Below are 12,653 nucleotides of genomic sequence, written 5' to 3' on the forward strand. Positions count from 1 at the left end.
CTGCTCAAAAAAAGTCACTAAGTTTAGTTTTATTTAACACGTATAGCATGCAGTCATGGCTCTATATAGTTTATTGTTGGTTTGTTTTTTTTCTCCCATAGCTGGCTGAAAGCCCAGTAGCAAAAGGAATTAGCTAGTGAGATTTCCTAAGAAATGGAATTGTCTAGTGTTTCAGTAAAATATTAAAGGTCGAGGACTTGAGATATGGCAAAAAGTGATACAGCTCATGTGTAGAGCGTGTAATCCTGAATTTGATACCTAGCACTGAAGAGCTATTTCGAAGAAGTGCTAGATTGGGTCCTTATTTTTAAAAGGGGGAAAGAAAGAATGTTGAAGATGGATGACTACAGATTCTTTCAAGACCAGAGTTGATTTGGAGTCATTTGGAAATGAATGTTAAAGGCTAAGAAAAAATGGGACAAGGGGAGGTGGAGCAGTTCCTAGTAACAACTTTCAGAGGGAGTAGAAATTTGTACGAATGAGATCTAGTGTGTCAAGGCGTCTGTAGACTCTTGAGGTCTAGGGAATAAGGTGGACTGTTCATTCCTGTAGACTTTTGGAGAGAGAAATCCCTTTCAACACTAAAAATTCTGTCTCCCACTGGAAGAGAAATGATGAGAACAGGTTCAGTGGGTTTGCCCACAGGGGAGCTATTATCCCACAGAGGACATAGAAAAAGAGGGAAAAGTGGAAAAGTGAGAGTGATAATCCATGCCACTGCTTTTTTAATCAACTCCTGTGGATTATTAATTCTTATGCCAATTCTAATTAAATCTTATTAGACTCACTATATGTAACTGGAAAGAACAGTCAAGATAAACTCATTCATTTTGAGTGTCAATCACATCCTTTTTCTGTTTTATTTCTTGTTCTACTTTAATTTGCATTAGTTGTATTTTGGCTTGCATCATTTCAGGGAAATAAATTTTTGTTTATTAAAAAAATTTAGTTTGTTCTGGATATCTTTTTCTTCTATGCAATCTTCTCTTCTGATTAGGAACAATCTGTTCTTATTCAGTAATGATCATCTTAGTAATGCAGGGAGCGCTCTTAGGTGAATCTGACCTGAGCTCTGTAAATTCTGGGAAACATCTTGGAAATTCACCAAAATGTGCTCTATAATCAGAGGATCTACATCTAAACCCTTAAGTTCAGCATCCTTTGTGAATTTTTAAGTCTGTAAAGTAAAAATTTAGCATCTTTTCTTGGTCATTGACCCTGTGTTTGCCCCCACTGCTTGACCTGGCCATACTTAGCAACTCCACGTTTGTAAATGGGAGACACACTGCTTCTAGGGAGTAAACTCTCGAATATTTAGTGAATTTTCTGTACATGCATACCCTGAATGACCTGGGGAATTTCATGAGAGTTGGTCTGATCCTTGGTCTGATCCTTGAGTAAGGATCAGACCAATAGTCTCTGACATCTTTAAGTAGGAAGGCAGGAAGTTAATCTTCTACAGGTTTCTCCCCAGGACTGAAATATGTCTAATTCTACTTTAAAGCCATTGACCAGAGCAAGTGCTTTTGGGGTATGGGTGGGCCACACCTGGCAATGGTCAGAAGCTACTCCTGGCTCTGCACTCAGGGATCTCTCCTGACAGTGCTGCTTGGGCAACCAAATTGAGTGCTGGTAATTTGAACAAGGGCCAGCCACTTGCCACTTAAATACTTTATGTCCGGTGCTGTGCTCCAATCCTTATGTTATTGTTTAAATAAACATAAATTTTTGAACCTCTTGATTTGCTTGATCTAGTAGGATTCTCTAGTAAATCATTTTCAGAGATCACCTGAAGACCAATAACATAAAGAAGAAAAACCCCAAAATACCAATTACTTCAAATAATTGAAGTTTACTCCTTGGTAATGTTTCATGCTCCTTGGGTCTGTAAGGAATCTGTCCCACCTTGCCCTCACTCAGGGATCAGACCAATAGTCTCTGACATCTTTAAGTAAGAAGGCAGGAAGTTGACTCTTTTACAGGCTTCTCCCAGGAATGATACATATCTAATTGTACTTTTAATCTATTAACCAGAGCAAGTGCATGGTCTTTCTTTGCATCAGAAGAGCCACAGGTGCAATTCTACCACAACTTAGAAGAAGAAATGAAAACGTCCCTAACCAACACAGAAACTGTAGCTCAGACATGTTGGGCATTTTGCCAAAAGTTTTCTAGCTACTAAGCAGCAAACATGTTATTTGAGATTGTAGTTTTGGTATGAAGTCCTGCTTCTTTTAAACCAAGTGCCCTCGGGTTAGAAAACATAATAAAAGAAGTTGAATCCAGCAAGGATAAGCGTTAGGGAAGCCAAGTATGTTAAAGTAAAAGGGATGTGCAAACATAGAGACAATAAAAAAGCACCACACATACCCACAACGAGAAAGAACTTAAGAACTACCCAGATTTAATTTTGCTTTATTTTATTAAAGTAACACCAGAATGTTAGTATGTTTGTGATTCCTAAAAACTCAAACAGGCTTCCAATGGTGTGACTTTTTTTTTTATGTAAGAGTATGCTATTTATTCAGCCACTGATTAGCTGATTGATTTGGGCATGAACTCCACCTTACTTTTTTTTTTTCATAGTTTTATTTATTTGTTTGTTTTTCTTCTTATATTTATTTATTGAATCGCTGTGGGAAAAGTTACTAAGCTTTCAGGTTTAAATCTCGGCCATACAATGACTTTTTTTTCACCTCTGCTTAAACACCACTTAGTTCTTTGTGTGGGGAGACTGTCATCTCTATTGCAGATGTGACTTCAACACACTTCTTTCTTAACCTTCTTCAGAAGTGAATTATTTCCAAATATATAAATATAAAAAGAACTTCAACATCAAACTATCAAATAGCTCTAGCCCAGCAGTGCTCAGGGGAACTTTGGGACCACATCCAGCAGTACTGGGAGTAGAATGTGGCATGCAATGTGAGGGATTGACTTCACACGTTCAAGTCATGTGCTTGCTAAAGAAATCACACATTTTGTGGTACTGCTGGGAATTCCAAATGGCAGTATTACCAAAATTACATTCAGTGCAAATGGAGTGATTTCCAGGACCCAACTCAAGACTTTATACCTTCACAGTAAGTATCCTGCCACTGAGCTATCCCCATACCGCATTGCCCTTTTAAAGGGCATTTGGGGGCTTTGTTTTGTTTATTTTGTTTTGCTCTCCCAGAATCGATCCTTCCTTTTAGTATATATTCCCTGGTTTTCCACTGGGGAACTATCCCCTTCTTATTCTGAATCCAATTTTGAAAGAGGAACTATCAGCCAATGGCCCTTTGAGCATTTGACCAAAGTTAGTTATTTCAGATACTTTCCTCTTGGAACTTAAACTTGAGAAGAGTAACACAAAGACAGAAACAGCTGGAGAACATTCTTCCAATAAAGGAAATCTATTCATCCCTTTGATCCTGCTCCTTTGAATCTCACAACTACTATAGCTCCCATCCTTTTTGAAGATGGCCTTTTAGCTACTTCAGGCTCCCGGACTACCCCAGCAAGTGTTCTGATGCTTTTCACCTTTGTTTGTTAGATACAAAAAGTAAAGCTGATACTGATTTATGAAAGGCACCAAAATTACTAATTTTGGTGATATGTGATTAATGAGCTGTATACTATTTGATGGATGTAGAGAGGGCATATTCTCCTAGAATTTAGTTCTTCTGGTCATTTCTTTTTTTAAAAATTCTCTCTTCCTAGGTCTTTGAATGTTGGTAAACTTTGCAGAATGAGATATTTTATCCATGAAATTTCCTGCCACTTCTGCACTTGATGTTCTTAACAGAAAGGTACTATCTTCTCAGTAATTTTAAACTGATTCCTTCTTTAAAAAAAAAGACATGAAAGAAAATAAGTGTAGATATATCTTAAATTGTTTAAAAAGATATTTTATTTTCTTTTTGAGAGAGAGAACCATGTTCAATGTATTGTCATTGTCAATCTGTAAACGAGAAGGCATTTTTCTTTTCTTTTAAAGAAAGGAGATTGCTTTCACTCTGTCATAACACATGCCCACACATCTTCACCTGGAAAACTGCAGCTTTTCAAGCTCTTGTCAGGGTAGCTCATTCTTTTTTTATTTTTTTACTTTCATGATCTTCACCCTGCTACCCAAAGTTTTCTTGCTACATAAGGTAGCATTGGCCTTGAAATCCATCTTCAGAACGTCCCTGCTTTGGTGCAGGTCTGGTATTGGGGGATGTAGATGAGGCCATCCTTTCGCCAGTAGGCCACCATGATGTCTCGAGGGGCTGGTGTCAGATCAAATCATGAAATCGCAATGACACCAGCGTTGTCCTTAGGGTTAGTTTAAACAACTACGAATATTCCGATATTTTACAAGGGGGTCCGGCGGGGACAACTGACAATGCTCAGGAGTTACTCCTAGCTTTGCACTCACCAATCACTCCTGGCAGGCATGGGGAATCATAAAGGAAGCCAGGTATCAAACCCGGGTCAGCCGCATGCAAAGCAACACCCTACCTGCAGCACTTACACGCCAGCTCCCAGAGATTTTTTATGACATAAAACGCATTAATCCAGACCAGAGAGATAATCATGAGCACATGCTTTGCTCATATGTTGGAAATCAAAGGAATAAACTACAGAACACCATAGATGAGTCTCAAAAATATTATGTGACATGTTCAGATTACTGTTTTGAAAAAATTATTTCTGGCAGTAATATTTGACACATTTGGATATATCTTTTGAGAAACAAACATTTCTGGCAGCAGATAGATCTGGATTGTCCAATATCCAACAAGATGGCAATATGGTCTCAGCATTCCTCTCTCTCTCTCCCTCCCTCTTTCTCCTCCCTCACTCTTTATACACCTCTTAATATCCCCAACCCATGGTCTCTCATTTTCATGTAGGCTAGTCTGGGCTTACTTACAGAAAAGACAGCATTTTCAAAGGACAAAATCACCATGTTCTAAATCTCATGTCTAACCACAGAGTCAGTGTGAAGGATAGTAGAAAATCTTTGCATAAAGGTAACTGTGAATATAGTGTATATGATAATAAACTACCACAGTAATTCTACATTTTAGGAGGCTTTAATGATAAGAAAAAATGTTCTGTATTGCCCATTGGTTCCCAACTAAATGACTTCTGTTTTTTTTTCTTTTTGGGTCACACCCAGCCATGCTCAGTAGACCATATGGGATGCTGGGAATTGAACCTGGGTCGGCCGCATGCAAGGCAAATGCCCTACCTGCTGTGCTATCACTCCAGCCCCTCAACCAAATGACTTCTAAACACACTAAACTACTTATTGCTCTTGGTAAATATTTTGTGCTCTCTTCATGGGTCAGACATGCCTATAAAAATCCATTTATATAATAAATAAAGCAAAAAGCTTTGAATGAAAATATGTATTTGTTTTACTTTTTTTGCTTCACAAAATTTACCATTTTTCACAATTTGATTGCAAATTGTGAGATCAAAGGAACTATTTCTTTACCAACATAACATAACATAACATAACATAGCAATAAAGAAAACAAAAATAGTCTCCTCGGAAAATTTGTGCCTAATAGGGGAACCCCCCCCACTTAAATAAAGAAGTGAGTGTGGCTATTAATTAAATCTTCCAGGGCGGGGGAGGGGTCGTGCTATTTAAATCTTAAGCGCTGGATGCTGTGCGGAAAGTTGTACTATCTTTTGGGGGTTTTTTTTCATATTTTATAAAAAGAGGCAAAGTATGGCACGAGAAACTGAACTCTAGGCTGAAACACTAAATATGCTAAGCCAGACAAAGGTACATTTGGCAAGAAAAAGGTAATGTGAGAGAGTTTTTACAAGAATGTAGAGAAAGAAATAAAAGAGGTCTTGGTCCTTGAATGAATCTAGAATAGGTAATCTGTGAAGTTAATCCTGTTGACAAACAGTGAAAAATCAACAGTGAGATTTGCAACTAGGGTATTGTGCCCTGCTAAAACTCTCTCCATATTCCTGTGTTATTTATGATGCCTCTTTTATTCCCTGCAAGCAAGGGCTGATAGTGCATTGAAAGAGCCTCCCCATCAGACATCAGAAGCAGGCAGAGAAGTTGAGATGAGACCTTCATGGCCACTGATCCCTCACCTGCAAGATTCCTTCCTCGATGCTATTTCTGTCAAACAGAAGGCCTACCATGGGATGTTTAGTTCTAGACCTTAATTGATGACATTTGTGAAAACAAGAGGTCAGCATCTCTAATCTCTATTTTCTACCTGCAAAACTGTAAAGTCTTGTAATTGAGTAATCCAGATTAGGACAAGCCCAAGTGTCAGACCTTGGGGAAGCACCACTGGCTTTGTTTCTACACAGCAGGCACACTGAAACACTGCGGTTCATGAAAAGTACTTTTAAAAGCAAATCTTTAGAGAAATGCTTCTCTGTATGTTATTTTTAAAAAATAAAAATAGATACAATCCCCCAATCAACCCACAATAATAATTAGTCTTCTTTCAAATCTTGTAAATGGTTAGTCAACCTCATTTTAGAAAAGGCCAGCTGTAGAGTGAAAACCCCTGGGGATAAAAAGACCAAAATAAGTTTATTCTACCAAGCTGTTTCTCTGTGGGATCCCTGTGAGACAGCAAGCATTTCAGTGATGCGTCTAACATAGAATTTTCTTTAGACATATCTGAAGCTCTAATAAACCAGATCCTGCTGTGGGAGTAAATTAGTCCCAAATACAACTAAGACATCTGCATAGTGTTTTAACTCTTTTAAGTCTCCTGACCACGAAATACATATCCTGTAACAGTCAGCTGTAGTTGCATTGAATTGAACAGCGGGCAAGTGAGGCATTTCTAGTTACAGCAAGCATTTGGGAAAATCTAAATGTGTTCCCAAGTGACCTATTTACATTTCAACAGTTTAGAAGTGACACTAAACAGCGTATTATTTATCTGTCCGGAATCTTCAGCCTGTCTCCTGCATAAGTTCTCTCTTGCAATGATAATCGTGCAATAGCTGAATCTTTGTCTTTTCCCACTGTGAATAAGTCTTCAGATATTTCAACTGTGAAGCCATAGAACAGAAAGTAAGTCCACAAGGTAATTTTCTGTGAGGGCAGCCTTAAAGTTTTTTTTTTATTTTTCAAAATTAAAATAGCACAATGGTTTGAGTAACAAATATAAAAAGAGATCAAGGGACCAGAGAGATAATTCAGCTGGTAAGGTGCTTACCTTGCTCATGGACGACCTGGGTTTGATCGCCAGCATCCCATTTGGTCCCCTGAGCTCTGTCAGGAAAAATCCGTGAGTGCAGAGCCCGGAATGACCTCTGAACATCATCGGGTGTAGCCTCAGAAAAAAAATTTTAAAAATTAAACAAAAAGATATCATGGACTCACATTTTATGTGTGTTTATTAAAAAGAGGGGAAGGAGGTGATGATAGAGAAGTTGATCAAATTTAGTTTAATTTTAGAACTATTTCATCTGGAAATAAGTTCAATGAGGAATTTTCATGTAGTTCATAAAACTGTAAAAGGTGTTGGGAATAATCAAATGCCTAATAGTAGTAGGTAACTAGATAAAATATTTGTGTCAGAGCTTTATAATGACAACCATGTAAATATTTCAATGATTTGAACTGAGAACTTATAAAATATTTAACTATATGGAAATAATTATACTCTAGTTTGCTGAGGAAAAATCTGGAAGGAAATATATCAAAATGATAACAGTCTTTGAAAAAAAGATCCAGGTGAGTAAATTTTTTCTGTATATAACAAATTTTCAACAAAAAGCATTTCCCAATTTTACACTCTAAAAAATTTCATTTTAAAAAGCAAGCAAAAATACAAGGTTTAAAACCCATTTTATAGCTCGTTTACCATTAAATTTAATCGCCATAATACTTTACAGTTTACATGTCACTATTGCATTTATTCTCTATCAACCATAACATTGGAGACCTTAGCACACCCTTTGTTATATCAAGTCATGCTAATTGTATTCCACTTTTTACACCATGATGCTAAACCCAGCAAATGTTTTGGTACAAATACGGTAATTCCCAGATGTAATTTTCTTTATGCACGATCATAAAATCTTTATTATAAATGTGGCAATAAAAAAGTTTATGGAAATTATTATATTGAAAGTACTTAAAAATTCTCATTCATAAGTGCTATATGTCCTTACTGATTCCCCAATGCACAATTTTAAACCTATAAAACTCTCACCAAAGGGAAAAGGCAATAACTTGAAGGACTGGAGCACATGATTTGCATGCAGGAGTCCCAGGTTCAGTCTCTAGCTCTGCAAGACCCCTAAACAAAGCACCACACCAGAAGCAGCCTGCAAGCACTAAAACAAACAACAGAGCTCTCAGCAGAACCAACCTCAGAACTCACCTTCCTGCTGTCTATCTCCAAGTGAAGGGTTGCCTCTTCCTTAAAAGCTGGAACATTAGGGGACCAGAGGGATAGTATAATGGGTAGTGTGTCTGCTTTATATGCGGCTGACCCAGTTTCAATCCCCAGCATTCCATAGGGTTCCCCGAACACCATCAGGATTAATTCCTGAGTGTAGAGTCAGGAGTAATCATTGACCATTGCTGAGTGTGACCCGCAAAGCAAACAGAAACAAACAAACAAAAAAAAACTATACTGTTGTCCTTATTTTGTCTATTTTATAAATAATATTTGAACTACTCAATCACGGAAGTATCCTACTCCCAGATAGCAACCAATCTAAGATGAAATTCCCTTTCTCTTTCCACAGACAGACCCTGATCATGCAACCAAGCAAAAAATGTTTGGCGGGGGGCTGGAGCCATAGCACAGCAGATAGGGCGCTTGCCTTACACGTGGCCAACCCAGGTTAGATTTCCAGCATCCTATATATTCCCCTGAGCACCTGTCCTTCCGTTGTTCATCAATTTGCTCGAGCGGGCCCAGTAACGTCTCTGTCACCATTGTGAGACTTCTTGTTACTGTGTTTGGTATACTGAATACTCTCAATAGCTTGCTAGGCTCTCTGAGAGGGGCGGAGGAATCAAATCTGGCTCGGCCAGGCTGGCTGCATGCAAGGCAAACGCCCTACTGCTGTGCTATCACTCCAGCCCCCTGAGCACCATCAGGAGTAATTCCTGAGTGCAGAGCCAGGAGTAAGTAACCCCTGTGCATCATTGGGTATGACCCAAGATGCACAAAAAAAAAAAAAAAAAAAGGAAAAGAGAAAATCAAAAGAGTGGGTGAGAGGAAAATGTAAACAAATTGATAGAATACATTAGGATGCACTTAGGAAGAGGTATCAAGATACAGACAAGTGTCATGGTATCAGAAAATATTTTACAGAGGGAGAATATTTGAAAATGTTAGGAAAAATGAGTAAAAGTAGAATACATAAGAGGGAACATTTCATACAAAGGAGACACTTAAATATATGAGCTCAGATTGTGTATTCAGCAAATAAAAGTAATTTAATATTATTAGTGTGAGGTGTGGAGGGAAGAAAAGGGGGGAGGGGAAAGCATTGGATAGTGAGATCAGCCCTTCAAGATGTGGGTTTTTATTTTTCTAACAGATTTCTGTAGGTGTAGGAATTTCTTAAAAACCACAGCTGTTGGGGCTGGAGAGATAGCACAGTGGGTAGGGTGTTTGCCTTGCACGCAGCTGACCCAGGTTCGATTCCCAGCATCCCATATGATCCCCTGAGCACTGCCAGGAGTAACTCCTGAGTGCAGAGCCAGGAGTTACCCCTGTGCATTGCCAGGTGTGACCCAAAAAGAAAAAGGAAAAAAAAACTTCACAGTTGTACTCTTCAATATGGTAACTACTATGCTTATGTAGCTATTGAAATTTAGATAGCAATTACTTAAAATCATCTGAATTTTGGTCACTGTAGTCATATTCCAAGTGCTCTTTGCCCATATGGCAAGTGGCTCCAGTATGGACAGGACATATCTAGGACATTCCATAACTGTGCAAAAGAGACATTCTCTAGAATTCCTGGTAGAACCTGTTTATCTCTGATTCCAATGGTAGATAAACAGTCACTTTGCAAGACAGAATGTTCAATATGTAGACAGGTTTATTTGGCAAATAAACATAATTTCAAATCATGTTTATTTTATCCAGAATGTACTTCCATTCCTTTCTGCATAAGAATCCTAGCTCTGTAAAATTAGTTCCTAATTTCTTTCACTTAAAACTTTTTTTAAACCTATTTTCAAATCAGTGTCCCATTTCCTTTTGTTCTCTGCTTCACTAATCTTGAATTCCTTCTGTGTTTCCTTCTTTGACCATTTTCAGATTGTGTTCTGGTGGCCCTCCTCCGTATTTTTCCTAGATTATATTCACCCAAGACTTTTGGTCACTTGACTTCTTTGTCAAGATCATGAACGATCGGTTTGAGGCCCTCCATGTTCCCGGAGCGAAGAGATGCCATTGGGCTACACTAGCACACGACAGGGACAAATGGAGACGTTACTGGCGCCCGCTTGAGCAAATCGCCGACTAACGGGAAGTTAAGTGATTAAGTGATATTCACCCAAATTGAATTGTTTATCTCCACGTGGTCTCATCAGTAGAAAACAGAACCATTACTACTTTCCAGTGCGCCAGTGCATTTTACTTCCATATATGGAACCCAACTTAATTTTGTCTTTGTTTTTCTTAAATATCTATCATTCTGCTATGCATATTAAGCTCACTGCTGTTATTAAAAGTCTCTATTTTCTTTTTAACATAAATCCTTATTCTAGTACCAAGTCTGTATCAGATAAGAGATGTTTCATTTTGGTTTTTTTTTTTTTTGGAAACTCTGTTTAATTTCTTGTTTTTGAGGAAATTCTACTATTTACTCCAAGAGAAAACATAATGTCAAAGACTATTCAGAGATGTGAAAAAAACTAAAAAGTATTAAGAAATAATATTCATTATTTATTAAATGTTTCATTGAATATTAAATCATATGTAGAAGAAAATTATAACTTTTGGCATAAACTTACCAAGTGGATATAAGCTAACAATAAAATGTTCATTCAAAAAAATGACTTTTAAGCCTTTTAAAATTAATGCATGTGCTGAATTATTAAGCAATATCTACTAACCATACAAATACCTCTTTAATGCATAAATTTATTAGTTTTTGTTGGTTTGATTTTAGGCCACACTCAGCAATACTCAGTGATACTCTTGGCTCTGTGCTCAAGGATCACTCCTGGTAAGTTCAGGGAACTGTATTTGTTGCTGGGGCTGATTCAACCTGTATCAACTGCATGCAAGGTAAATACTCCAGCATCTGTATTAGCTCATCTCTGAGATGTAAGTACATGTGTGTATCTGTGTTATGTGGTGGCACATACACCTTGTTCCTATTTATGCTTCTGAATGAGGCCTCAAGAACCACCCAGTTGAGTTCCACCTTCAGTTTGACTTTAGGAAAAATTCATTTCTTTTCTTTGAAAACACATGAACACAAATGAACACATATGAATGCAAAAGGCATTCTCAGCTGTTTGTCTGAGTTATTAAAAGTTACAATTGTCTTTTGATAGGATCATTTTTCCTTATTCTTCTTGCCCAATCTTTGAAATGAGAATTTTCTCAGAGATGTTTTGGCACATTTGCATAGAATCTGTGAGTTCTTGACATTCCCATAACTTGCACTGTCCTCCCGTTGTTCATTGATCTGCTCGAGCCGGCACCAGTGTTGTCTCCATTGTGAGACTTGTTATTGTGTTTGGCATATCAAATACGCCACGGGGAGCTTGCCAGGCTCTGCCAGGCGGGCAGGATACTCTCGGTAGCTTGACGGGCTCTCTAAGAGGGACAGAGGAATAGAACCTGGGTTGGCTGCTTGCAAGGCAAACAACCTACCTGCTGTGCTATCACTCCGGCCCAAAACAAAGAAACAAACAATTATTTACAAAATCTAGTCACTGTAAAAATAAAGGCAGTAGATGAAAAGTTGATCGTTGAGTTTCACTAGTCACTAGTTATTTTCAAGAGCATATATGACAAATGGATTTAAACAAGTAGTTTTTTATATTGGTTTCATATAATTTTCATTGAATTCTTTGTATAGTGACTCTTCCCCAAGCTTTCTTCAGAAAAAAAATGTAGTGGTTTTGGTTTTTGCTTTTATGTAGACTAGGAAAATAGGTGGTTTCATTACAAACATCAAAATGTAATTTGACTCATATTAATACATTTAAAACAATGTAAAAAACTGGCAAAATTTGTGAAAACAATCTATACTTAGGACACCAAGCCATAAATGCTTGTGCTTGTTAGAGTATCACACGTTGCTGAATGCCTTTCTGAGGCTGATTTGCTGTCTGGGGGAATGTACCCAGGCTCTAGTTGCTGGGGCAAAGAAGCAGCGGAAGTAGTAAAGTAATAGTGACAAGTGTTACTCAGTACTTGAGCAAATATGTAGAGAATGCTATTGTTGATGAGTTCAATAAGCAGATGAGAAAGGCTTGCTGAGAATTTTTGACTTGTAAAATTGAAAAAAAAATGGGGGCTGGGGCTGTAGCAATAGCACAGCAGGTAGGGCATTGCACTCAGCCGACCTAGGTTCGATTCCCAGCATCCCATATGGTCCCCTGAGCAATCCCGGAGCATTGCCAGATGTGACCCCCCCAAAAAAAAGCAAAAAAAGATAGGGATGATTGGAGAAGTGGCTCTCAGAACTAG

Source organism: Sorex fumeus, unplaced genomic scaffold (genome assembly GCF_029834395.1).
Source record: "Sorex fumeus unplaced genomic scaffold, SorFum_2.1 ptg000008l, whole genome shotgun sequence".
Lineage (NCBI taxonomy): Eukaryota > Metazoa > Chordata > Mammalia > Eulipotyphla > Soricidae > Sorex > Sorex fumeus.